Here is a 12,338-nt window from a genome sequence, read left to right as displayed (position 1 = left end):
TCAAAGTCTAGCAAGGAGGAGATACATCCAGTTCAGGGGAATCCACTCCAGGTCTTACAGGTCTGACCCAAAACAATAACTTACCTGGTGGCTCCACTTCAGGACCGAAGAGCCACTGCCGCGTATCTCGGAAACGTGGCAAGAGGACTGGGCTGCAGGCGAGGCTGAAACAACGTGGTTACAAGACCCCCCCTCCCCAGTTTACTTCTAGCTAACGTCCAGTCTATTGAGAACAAAGTTGATGAACTAAGGGCAAGACTGACCTACCAAAGAGAACTGAGGGACTGTTGTGTACTATGTCTCACTGAAACGTGGCTTACACCTGCTTCACCTGACTCTGCTATTCAACCTGACGGCTTCTCGACTCATCGAATGGACCGTACAGAGTCCTCAGTCAAAGTTAAAGGTGGAGGGGTCTGCTTCTTAATCAATAACCTGTGGTGCTCGGATGTGACGATCCTGGCGAGCTCCTGCTCACCCAGCCTGGAATATCTAACGGTGAAGTGTGGACCATTCTATCTGCCAAGGGAGTTCGCTTCGGCTATCCTGATGGCAGTCTACATCCCACCATAGACGGACATGAAGCCTGCACTCAATGAGCTATACTCCGTGGTCAACAATCTTGAGACAGGATACCCTGAGGGCCTCTTCATCATCACGGGGGACTTCAATCAGGCCAACCTCAGGAGTGTGTTACCAAAATACTATCAGCATATCTCCTGCTTCACCAGGGGCACCAACACCCTTGACCACTGCTATACAACCATCAAAGATGCCTTCTGAGCCACCCCTCGTCATCACTTTGGGAAATCAGACCACCAGGCTGTGCTCCTTCTCCCTGCATACAAACAGAAGCTGAAACGGGAGGATCCAGTACAGAGAGTCGTGCAATGCTGGTCTGAGGAAGCAGATGAGCTTCTATGTGACAGCTTTGAGACAGTAGACTGATCCATGTTCAAAGACTCAGCTGCCAGCCTTGATGAGTATGCCACCACCATCACAGACTTTATCAGCAAGTGTGTGGAGGACTGTGTACAGGTGTTCCCAAACAGGAAGCCATGGATGAACCGGGAGATCTACTCCCTACTGAAGGAGAGGACCGCTGCACACAAATCTGGTAATCCTGATCTGTACAAGAAAGCGAGGTATGCCTTCATAAAGCTATAAGGGATGCCAAGAAGCAATACCAACTCAAAATAGAGTCCCTGACCAGCTGCCAGTTATGGCAGGGCTTACATGCCATAACAGGCTACAAGACGAAGTCAGGCTGCATAGCTAACAACAGTGCATCCGTTCCTGCTGAACTTAACGCATTCTATGCATGTTTTGAACAAAAAGGAAGTGGATTGTCACCATCCACTCTGACAGCCACCAACGCAGCTGAACCTGTGATCACAGTGGAGGACGTAAGATCAGTCTTCCGAAGAGTGAACACAAGGAAGGCACCTGGCCCAGGTGGTGCCCCGGGCCGCGTGCTCAGATCTTGTGCTGATCAGCTGGCAGAAGTATTTGCGGACATATTCAAACTCTCCCTGCTTCAATCTCAGGTTCCCTCCTGTCTTAAGAAGACCACTATCATCCCGGTACCAAAGAAAAGCAAGGTAACATGCCTCAATGACTACCGACCAGTGGCTCTGACATCTACCATCATGAAGTGTTTTGAGAGGTTGGTCATGGCATGCATCAACTCCAGCCTACCAGACAACCTGGACCCATTGCAATTCGCCTATCGCTGAAACAGGTCTACAGCGGATGCCATCTCCCTGGCCCTTCACTCAGCTCTGGAGCATCTGGACAGTAAGGACACTTACGTTAGAGCATTGTTTATTGACTACAGCTCCGCCTTCAATACAATAATACCAAGCAAGCTTGTCACCAAACTCCGAGACCTAGGACTCAACACCTCCCTCTGTAACTGGATCCTTGACTTTCTAACAAACAGACTGCAATCAGTGAGGATAGGCAGCAATTCCTTCGGCACGATTATTCTCAACACTGGTTCACCTCAAGGCTGCGTCCTCAGCCCTCTACTCCCTATACAGTCATGACTGTGTGGCCAGATTCTGCTCTAACTCCATCTACGAGTTTGCAGATAATACTACCATTGTAGGCCGTATCTCAAACAGCGATGAGTTGGAGTACAGGAAGGAGATAGAGAGCTTAGTGAAATGGTGTCATGACAACAACCTTTCCCTCAATGTCAACAAAACTAAAGAGCTGGTCATTGACTTCAGGAAAGGGGGTGGTGTACATACACCTGTCTACATCAATGGTGCTGAGGTCGAGAGGGTTGACAGCTTCAAGTTCCTGGGAGTGAACATCACCAACAACCTGTCCTGGACAAACCACGTGGATGCCACGGCCAAGAAAGCTCACCAGCACCTCTACTTCCTCAGGAGGCTAAAGAAATTTGGTTTGTCCCCTTTGACTCTCACCAACTTTTACCGATGCACCATAGAAAGCATCCTATCAGGATGTATCACGGCTTGGTATGGCGACTGCTCTGCCCAAGACCGCAAGAAGCTGCAGAGAGCTGTGGACACAGCCCAGCGCATCACGGACACCAGTCTCCCCTCCTTGGACTCTGTCTTTACCTCTCGTTGTCTTGGTGAAGCAGCCAGCATAATCAAAGACCCCACCCACCCAGGACATTCTCTCTTCTCTACTCTTCCATTGGGTAGAAGATACAGGTGCCTGAGGGCACATACCACCAGACTTAAGGACAGCTTCTACCCCACTGTGATAAGACTATTGAACAGTTCTCTTATACAATGAAATGGACTATGACTTATGACCTCATAACCTCACGATCTACCTTGTTGTGACCTTGCACCTTATTGCACTGCACTTTCTCTGTAGCTGTAACACTTTACTCTGTACTGTTATTTTTTTTACCTGTACTACATCAATGCACTCTGTACTAACTTGATGTAACTGCACTGTGTAATGAATTGACCTGTAAGATCGGTTTGTAAGACAAGTTTTTCACTGTACCTCGGTACAAGTGACAATAATAAACCAATACCAATACCAACTAATGGCCCTTGTTCTCCTCTTTTGTGACTGTTTTTCAAGTCTTTCTGCATGGCCTCCTATATCCATGTAGTCCAACAGCACACTGGTGGATTGGTGCCTTGTGAACGGGGAGAGAGCAGATCATCATCAAGGTTGACCGCGATCACTCTTGGTATGGAAGGCCCAGTATACCATCTCAGCATGAGCTGCAGCTATTTGAGGTTGTTAGATGTAGGGTAACGTTGGTCCACTAGGTTCAACCTGAGAAAGAAGAGCAGATTTTTCTCCACAGAGCCATTGGCACTCTCCTGTATGAGGCAACAGCTGGTCTTGTATTCTAGTGGAAGTAAGCTCACTCTGCTGCCACGTGAACCAATTCTCCTTCCCATCTCCACACCGACATGACTGTGCTTGGCCTCCTCCACTGCCAAGGTGAGGCTAAGCACAAACCGAAGGAAGAGCACCTCATATTCCTCCTGGGTAGTCTACAACCCTACAGCAGGAAAAATCAATTCTCCAATTTCAGGTAAACTGCTTGCCCTCTATCCCTTTTCTCTCTCTTCCTAATCTACCCAGTTCCTCCTATACCCACCCCAGCACCTCATTACCCTGTTTCCCCTCCTCCACCTATTCCATCTGCACACCACCCACACACTCCTCCCACTGGGTTCCATCCCCCCCACTATTCCCAGCTGCCCACCCCCCTCCCTTTATTGATTCCATACACCACTTACCTCTCCTACAGATTCCATTATCTGCAGCCCTTTGGCAACTCCACCCATCACCTCCCAGCCTCTGTCGTAATTTCCACTGTCTCCTATTCCATCTGCCTGTCAGCCCCCCTCACCTGGAGCCACCTATCACCTACCAGCTCTTGCTCCACCTCTTCCCTGCAGCTTTCTACATTGGCTATCTCCCCTCTGTCTTTCAGTCCAGATGAAGGGTCTTGATCCGAAACATTGACTGTCCATTTCCCTCCACAGATGCTGCCTGACCGCCTGAGTTTCTCCAGCATCTTGTTTTTTAATCCAGATCCCAACATCTGCAGTCTCTTGTGTCACCAATAAGTTCCTCTGGCTGAAGTTTTGTTTCATTATTTATTCATCTTTCGGGATCAGGCATTGCTGGCAGAGCCAGCATTTATTACCCATCCCTAATTGCTGTTGAGAATATGCTGGTAAGCCACCTTCTTGAACTGTTGCATTTCCTCCTGGAACAGGTAACCCTACAGTGCTGTTGGATACATAATTCCAACACTTAGACTTGGTAATGATGAAGGACCAGCCAAGTCAGGATGGTGTGCAACTTGGAGGGGAACCTGTAGGTTGTGTTCTCATGCACTTGCTGATATTGTCCTATTGGGGATGGAAATCATGGAACTTGAAGGTGCTGGCAGATTAGCCTGTGCATATAACTACGGGATATTTTATGGATGCTGCACATTGTGTGCCAGTGGTGAAGGGAATATTTCAAGTGGTGGATGGAGCACCAATCAACCTCGTGGGATGATGTTCAGAGTTATTGGAGCTACTCATTCAGGCAAAGGGAGATTATTCCATCACACTCCTGACTTGTGCCTTGTAGATAGGGAAAGACTTTGTGGTGTTAGGAGATAGGTCACTCGTTGAGGATACCCAGCCTCGGACCTGCTGTTGTGATTCATGTATTTATGTGAGTTTCCAGGTGAGTTTCTGGTCAGGGCTAATCCTAGGCTGTTGATGGTGGGGGACTCAACAACGGCAGTGCTATTGAATTATCAAGTGTAGGTGGTTAGGCTCTCTCTTGCTGGAGGTAGTCATTGACTGACACTTTTGTGGAGCAAACATTATTTGCTACTTCTCAGCCCATGTTCAAATATCACTGAGGTCTTGCTGCATGCAGGCATTGACTGCTATGGTTTCCAAAGAGCTGCAAAATGGAATCGAACATTGTGCAATCATTAGCTAACCCACTTCTGACATTATGATGGAAGGCTGATCAAATTCCAACCAAAATCTATACCTCCAATAAACATTCAAATCAGTATCTGTCCTGATAGTTATGGTTGGCACAATGCATTCCTTTTATCTTTTTAGTAAAGTACGTTATAGCTGATAAAACACTTCTGAAGTGAGGTTGCCATTGTGATGTGGAAAGTGCAGGATCCAATTTGCGTACCAAAAACAGAACCGCAATAATGGCCGTACATTCTGTTTTACTGATGTTTAGTGAGGGCTAAATAAATGAGGACTTCAGTTATAAATTCATCCACTTTGAAATATTGCCATTGTTTTTTTTCCATCTACCTTAAAAAAGGGTGGGGTCTCTAATGTCCCATCCAGAAGTTGTCACCTCCATCAACGCAGCATTCCCTCAGTATTGCACTGAGAGCACCAGCTTGGCTTCTAAGCTGAACTCTCTGAAGGGAGATTTGAAGAGGAACTCTTCCAACTCAGAGGTAAGAATGCTGTCTACTTGGGTGCAGCTGACATCTACAATGGTACTTATAAAATAAAAGTAATTTCACAATGTTCATTCTGAATGCAGGGATATATTTACTTTAGAATTCAGTACCAGCCTGGCCTTGCCAATATTGCTTCACTACTAAATTCATTTTATGAGACCAACTGCTATGGACTAAGGCATTATTTAATTTAATTTTTGAAATCATTTAAGTGCCTTTAAGTATTTTAGGACTTAAAATTTTAAATCTTTTAGAAATGCTTTACATCTTTAAAACTGTTGATAGTTTAGAACGTTTTGAATAATGTGTTCTTTTCGAATCTCAGTACATTTGAAGTGTTTGACAATGTTGATAGCTCCAGCTTAATCAATGCCTCTAACCCAACAGACTATCAGTGAATTTTCCACCACTCCTGTTGATGGCACTTGTTCAACTCCTCATACATCCCCTCACCCCTCTCTCCTTATGAACTCAATATATCACAGAAAGCCTCTTCAGCATGGTAAGGGGTCCAGTTAGTTTATCATCACTTCTTATGGCTAAATGGATCATTGCAAGTTTCTTTCAACTTTATTTGGAAAACAGTGACAAACAAGGATACCATGGCACTGACCATGAACTTTGGGCCAACAAATTTTGATTAATCTGATAATGAATGGAATCTGCACCTTAAGACAACTTCATGAATTACTACACCAATTCTCATGTCCTCTTAGTCATATCCAAAATAAGACCACCAACTAAACTGCAACAGCTTCTATATGCAGAAGTAACATGGGGTGAACAGACAAGATGAAGACATGTTGTTGTGTTCTATTTATGTTAATCATTGTCCTAATCAATGTCACAGCAGGCAAAGATATAAAATGCACCTACTCTGAAACAAAAATTACTATTATCCTGTGTGTAAGTGTAAAAGAAACTAATATGCAGTTCCTGTTGGTCAGGTTTTACAACAAGTGCTTAAGTTCCCATAAATGGGTGTGAAAAAGTGGCAACAGCAACAAAGCAACAACTATTGTTATCATCATTACATGACACAACAATGCCAAATACTTTTAATGAGAAAAAGTATTTTCATCAGGTGAATAGTTGCTAAAAAAACAAAATAGTTGACATATTTTTGGACTTCCTTTAAAATCTCAGCAGATTTCTATGGCAACTTGCCAGTATTTATTCCAGGCTCACTATTATCATTATGGCATTTTGCAATTGGAGTCTCTTTATGTCCATTTTCTTGGCAGGTGTTTGTTACTGGTGACACCAGTATTTATTGCCCATCCCTAATTGCCCTTGAGAAGGAGATGGTGAGCCACCTTTTTGAATTGTGCAGTCCTTCTGCTGAAGTTACTCCCATAATTTTGTTGGTGGGGAGCTCTGGGAATTAGACAACTGACAATGAAGGTGTGTGAGTTTCAGGGGAAGATGCAGATGATGGTGCCCATATGCATCTTCTGTCCTTATCCTTCTAAGCAGTTGAGATTCCACGTTTAAGAGATGCTATTTAGAGTCACCTTGGTGAATAACTAGATTGCATTTGTTAGATGGCATACACAGCAGGAACAGTGCAATAATGGTGAATGGAATGAATGTTTAAGGTATTGCGTGGGATTCCAGTCAAGATTTGTGTGGATGATATTGAATTTCTTGATGTTGTTGGTCTGCACTTACCCAGGCAAGTGGAGATTATTTTATCACGCTCCTGACTTGTGTCTTGTAGATGGTGGTAAGGCCTTGTGATATCAAGAAGTGAGTCACTCACCGAAAATGCCAAGCTTCTGGCCTGCTCTTGCAACTGTAGTAAGTCATGTGGCTGTTCTACATGAGTTCCTGCTCAGTGATTACCCCCAGGATATTGCTGGTAAGAGACTCGAAGATCATAATGTCATTAAATGTAAAGGGTAGGTAGTTAGATTCCCTCTTGTTGGATATGTCAGTACTTTTGTGTCATGTGGTGTTTATTCACTTGCAGCATACTGGCTTACTAGCCTCCCTCAATTCTTTTTCCAGTCCATCGATAACTGCTTTAGTGCTGCCTCCAGTACTCATGCAGAAGTCAACAGTTTCATTATTTTTGCTGCCAATTTTCACCCTGCCCTCACTTTCACATGGTTCAGCTCTGATTCATTGCTTCTTTTTCTGGATCTCTCTGTCTCCATCCTATGAGATAGGTGAGATACCAACATCCATTATAAGCCTACTGACCTCCCAGCTCTCTTGACTACGTTTCATCCCAACCTGCCTCCTGTAAGGATTTTATTCCATTCTCCCAGCTCCCCATCTCTGTCATACTTGCTCAGATAATGAGACTTTCTGTACAGGTGCCTCTGAAATGTCTTCCTTCTTCCCAAACCATGGCTTCTCTTCAGCCATTGTTAATAAAGCCCTTGAATGCATTTCATCTATTTCCCTTTAACAGCAAGGCAGTTTATTTCAGAGCTCAACATAACTAATGAATCAGGAGAACAAAGCAGAATGTTTTCTGGCCCGTTCTACCTGATTTACAGATTTGTGGCAATATATACTGTTACAGAGCTTAGCACACGCGATTGATAACATTGTGTTCCTTAAACACAATGTTATCAGAACCCTAACATCTAGCTGCTGCGTTCTGTTTGCTCAGCAGTTACTATCCACAATGTCATGACAATATGTTGGTATTGGTTTATTATTGTCACTTGTACCGAGGTACAGTGCAAAACTTGTCTTGTATAACAATCGTACAGATCAATTCATTATGGTGCAGTTACAATGAGTTAGTACAGAGTGCATTAAGGTAGTACAGAGTAAAAACAATAACAGTACAGAGTAAAGTGTCACAGCTACAGAGGAAGTGCAGTGCAGGTAGACAATGAGTTGCAAGGTCACAACAAAGTAGATTGTGAGGTCAAGAGTCCATCTCATTTTATAAAGGAATCGTTCAATAGTCTTATCACAATGGGATAGAAGCTGTCCTTGAACCTGGTGGTATGTGCCCTCAGGCTCTTGTATCTTCTGCCTGATGGGAGGGGAGAGAAGGGAGAATGACCCTGGTGGGTGGGGTCTTTGATTATGCTGGCTGCTTCACCAAGGCAGTGACAGGTATAGACAGAGTCAATGGAGGGGAGGCTGGTTTCTGTGACACACTGAGCTGTGTCCACAACTCTCTGCAGCTTCTTGCGGTCCTAGGCAGAGCAGTTGCCATACCAAGCTGTGATGCATCCAGATAGGATGCATTCTATGGTGCGTCGATAAAAGTTGGTGAGATTCAAAGGGGCCATACCGAATTTCTTTAGCCTCCTGAAGAAGTAGAGGCGCTGGTGAGCTTTGTTGGCCGTAGTGTCTACGTGATTTGACCAGGATAGGCTATTGGTAATGTTCACTCCTAGGAACTTGAAGCTCTCAACCCTCTCGACCTCAGCACTGTTGATGTAGGCAGTTGCATGTACACCACCTCCTTTCCTGAAGTCAATGACCAGCTCTTTTGTTTTGTTGACATTGAGGGAAAGGTTGTTGTCATGACACCATGTCACTGAACTCTCTACCTCATTCCTGTACCCTAACTCATCGTTATTTGAGATACGGCCTACTACGGTGGTATCATCTGCAAACTTGTAGATGGAGTTAGAGCAGAATCTGGCCACACAGTCGTGAGTGTATAGGGAGTAGAGTAGAGGGCTGAGGACACAGTCTTGTGGGGCACCAGTGTTGAGAATAATCGTGCTGGAGGTGTTGCTGCCTATCCTCACTGATTGTGGTCTGTTGGTCAGAAAGTCAAGAATCCAGTTACAGAGGGAGGTGTTGAGTCCCAGGCCTCGGAGTTTGGTGATGAGTTTGCTTGGGATTGCAAAATAGTGTTGCCAAACAAGACAATCATGTTGTCCTTACTTGTGCAACCACAACATCACTAAACCTGCCTAACTCGATTAACTTGCCTCATTATATTAACCTGCCTAATTGTCCCGCATACAGTCCTGAAACTGCCTGGTTATTTTATTCCTCTGGCTGTCCCTTTTACACCCACAACTCTGGTTTTACCCCCTCTACTCTGGGACAGAACAAGTATAGCGTTCCCCTGGTCCTCACGTTCCATCCGAACAGACTCTGCATTCAACAGATCATTCTCCTCAATTTCCACCACTTTCAAAGAGATTCCAACACCAGACACATCTTCCCCTTTCCTCCTCTTTCAGCATTTTGCAGGGGCCATTCACTTTGAACCTCCCTGGTCCACTCTTCTGTTCCCAACAATCACCTCCCTCCATATGGCACTGTCCCTTGTAACCGCAGATGATGCAACAATTGCCCTGTCACCTCTTCTTACCATCCGGGGACCCAAACAGTCTTTCCAGATGAAGCAATAATTCCAGTTAATATCCTTGTGAACCTCTTCTGCACCCTCTCCAAAGCTTCCACATCCTTCCTATAGTGTGCGACCAGAACTGAACACAATGTGGCCTAACCAAAGTTTTATCCAGCAGTAAGGTTTTATCCAGCTTTTATACTCAGTGACCCAACTGATGAAGGCAAGCATGCCATACACCTTCTTTACCACCCTATCCACTTGTGTTGCTACTTTCAGCGAGCCATGGACTTGATCCTCATGATCCCTCTGTACATCAATGTTCCTAATGGTTGCGCTATTTACTGTATACTTTCCTCTTGAATTTGACCTCCCTCAATGCATCATCTCACACTTGTCTGGATTAAACGCCATCTGCCATTTTTCCACCCAAATTTCCAACTGATCTATATCCTGTGGTAAACACAAGAATCTCCTTATTACAGAGTCTCAACCTGAAACGTCGACCCTCCCTTTGCCTCCACAGATGCTGAGTTTTTTGACAATACACACAAAATGCTGGAGGAACTCAGCGGGTCGGGCAGCATCTATGGAGGGAAATGAACAGTTGACATTTGGGGCCGAGACCCTTCATCAGGACTGGAAAGGAAGAGAGCAGAAGCTGGAATAAAGGGGAGGGGAGGGGGAGGAGCACAAGCTGGCAGGTGATAGGTGAATCCAGGTGAGAGGGGGAAGGTAGGTAGGTGGGGGAGGAGGGCTAAAAGGGAATGATGTAAGAAGTTGGGAGGTGATAGGTGGAAGACATCTGCAGTCTCTCTTGAGTTTCCTTTGACAACCTTCCTCGCTATTCACAAATTTTTCTGATATATGCAAACTTACTAATCAGACCACCTGCATTTTCATCCAACTCATTAAAAAGTAATACATACAACAGAAGTCCCAGAACTGATCCTTGTGGAACACCATTGGTCACAGACCATCAGTCAGATAAACATCTCTCTGCCACTACCCTCTATCTTCTATGACCAAGCCAATTTTGGATCCAATTTACCAACTCACCGTGGATCCCATGTGGCTTAATCTTCTGGATCATGAGGGACCTTGTTGAATGCTGTGCATCCACCGCCCTACCCTCATCAGTCATCTTTGTCACTTCCTCAAAAATCTTAGTCAAATTTGTGAGACAAGATCTCCCCCACACAAAACCATGATGACTATCCCTGATACGTCTTTCCATTATATGCCTGCATATCTGTTCCTCTAGATCCCGCTGGCTATTGGGAAGTCAATAGTATAACCCCATCAGAGTGATTGCACCTTTTTCATTCCTGAGTTCTACTCATATGACCTCACTGGATGAGCCCTCCAATATTTAAGGTAAGATATCTTTATTAGTCACACGTACATCAAAACACACAGTGAAATGCATCTTTTGCATGGAGTGTTCTGGGGGCAGCCCACAAGTCTTGCTACGCTTCCGGTGCCAACATAGCATGCCCACAGCTTCCTAACCCATACGTCTTTGGAATGTGGGAGGAAACCGGAGCACCCAGAAGAAACCCACGCAGACACGGGGAGGACATATAAACTCCTTATAGACAGCAGCCGCAATTGAACCGGGGTCACTGGCGCTGTAATAGAGTTGCGCTAACCGCTACACACTACTGTGCCTGCTGAGTGCAGCCATCACGTTCTTGCTATCAGTAATGCAACTACGTAGGTGATCTGATTAGGAATGTAGCTCTTTTTCTCTCTATCGTGTCTGAAACATCCATGCCCTGGAAAATTGAGCTGCCAGTATTCTGTCTGCAGTCTTCTGGACTTAATATTGAATTCTACAACTTCAGGTAACTCAATTTTCCTGTCAGTATCAGTCTCCCATCTGCTCAGCTCATTTGTCTTTCCTCCCTTTCTTTTTCTCTCCGGAAGTGAAGGACATGCCCAGCCTGACCTGCCAGGCATGTTTTTCTGCTTTGTATTTCGCAACTCTTACATTCTTTTGTCTACATGCTTTTATCTTTGTTCTTACTCTAACTGCTCCCATTCACTCATTGACCAGATAAATTCCCATGTTTTCAGCTCATTCCCATGGTCACCCCATTTTTACCCTATCAGACGCACACCCCTCCCCCACCCTCCTTGCAGCTTAACGAGGTTCTTTTGTCTCCTTCCCAGATCTGACGATGGGTCTTCGACAGAGCTGAGTATTTCCACCACTTTCTGTCTTTCTTTTAAATTTCCAACATCTGCAGTTTATCTTTTGATTTTCAAGCCTGAATGTCGTCTCGGTCTTGCTGCATGCAGTTGTGGATGACTTCATTTGCCAAAAAGTTTCAAGTCCAATTAAACATCGGTGAACCTCCCTACCTCTAACATTATGATGGAAGGAAGGTCATTGATGAAACAGCTAAATACTGTTAGGCCAGGGGCATTGGCCTATAGAATTCAGCAGTAATATCCTGGGCTTGAAATGGTTGACTTGAAATGAAAAAGTTGGATCTAAGTTGGATCCAAAATAGAGAGTAAAAAACAAAACACTGTAGATGATGAAATAAAGACAAAGAATGCTGGAAATACTCAGCAGGTCAGGCGATATCA

General features: G+C 44.8%; 1 protein-coding gene and 1 long non-coding RNA gene across 10 annotated transcripts in view; one reads left to right on the top strand and one right to left on the bottom strand.

Annotated features, from left to right (window-relative positions):
- Window positions 1–12,338, bottom strand: part of LOC127571234 (fibulin-1-like) — a 149,473-nt gene that overhangs the window by 90,523 nt on the left and 46,612 nt on the right. The gene's annotated exons all lie outside the window — the stretch shown is intronic.
- The window catches only part of LOC127571236 (uncharacterized), a 33,255-nt gene that overhangs the window by 20,129 nt on the left and 788 nt on the right, over window positions 1–12,338 (top strand). The window contains exons 3-4 of the long non-coding RNA XR_007956462.1: window positions 7,179–7,319; window positions 11,005–11,117. This is a non-coding gene — a long non-coding RNA (uncharacterized LOC127571236). The remainder of the gene's footprint in view (window positions 1–7,178; window positions 7,320–11,004; window positions 11,118–12,338) is intronic.

The sequence above is a fragment of the Pristis pectinata genome, chromosome 6 (genome assembly GCF_009764475.1).
Source record: "Pristis pectinata isolate sPriPec2 chromosome 6, sPriPec2.1.pri, whole genome shotgun sequence".
Lineage (NCBI taxonomy): Eukaryota > Metazoa > Chordata > Chondrichthyes > Rhinopristiformes > Pristidae > Pristis > Pristis pectinata.
Note: the sequence above shows the minus strand (reverse complement) of the source record. Positions and strands in the feature narration are given on the sequence as shown.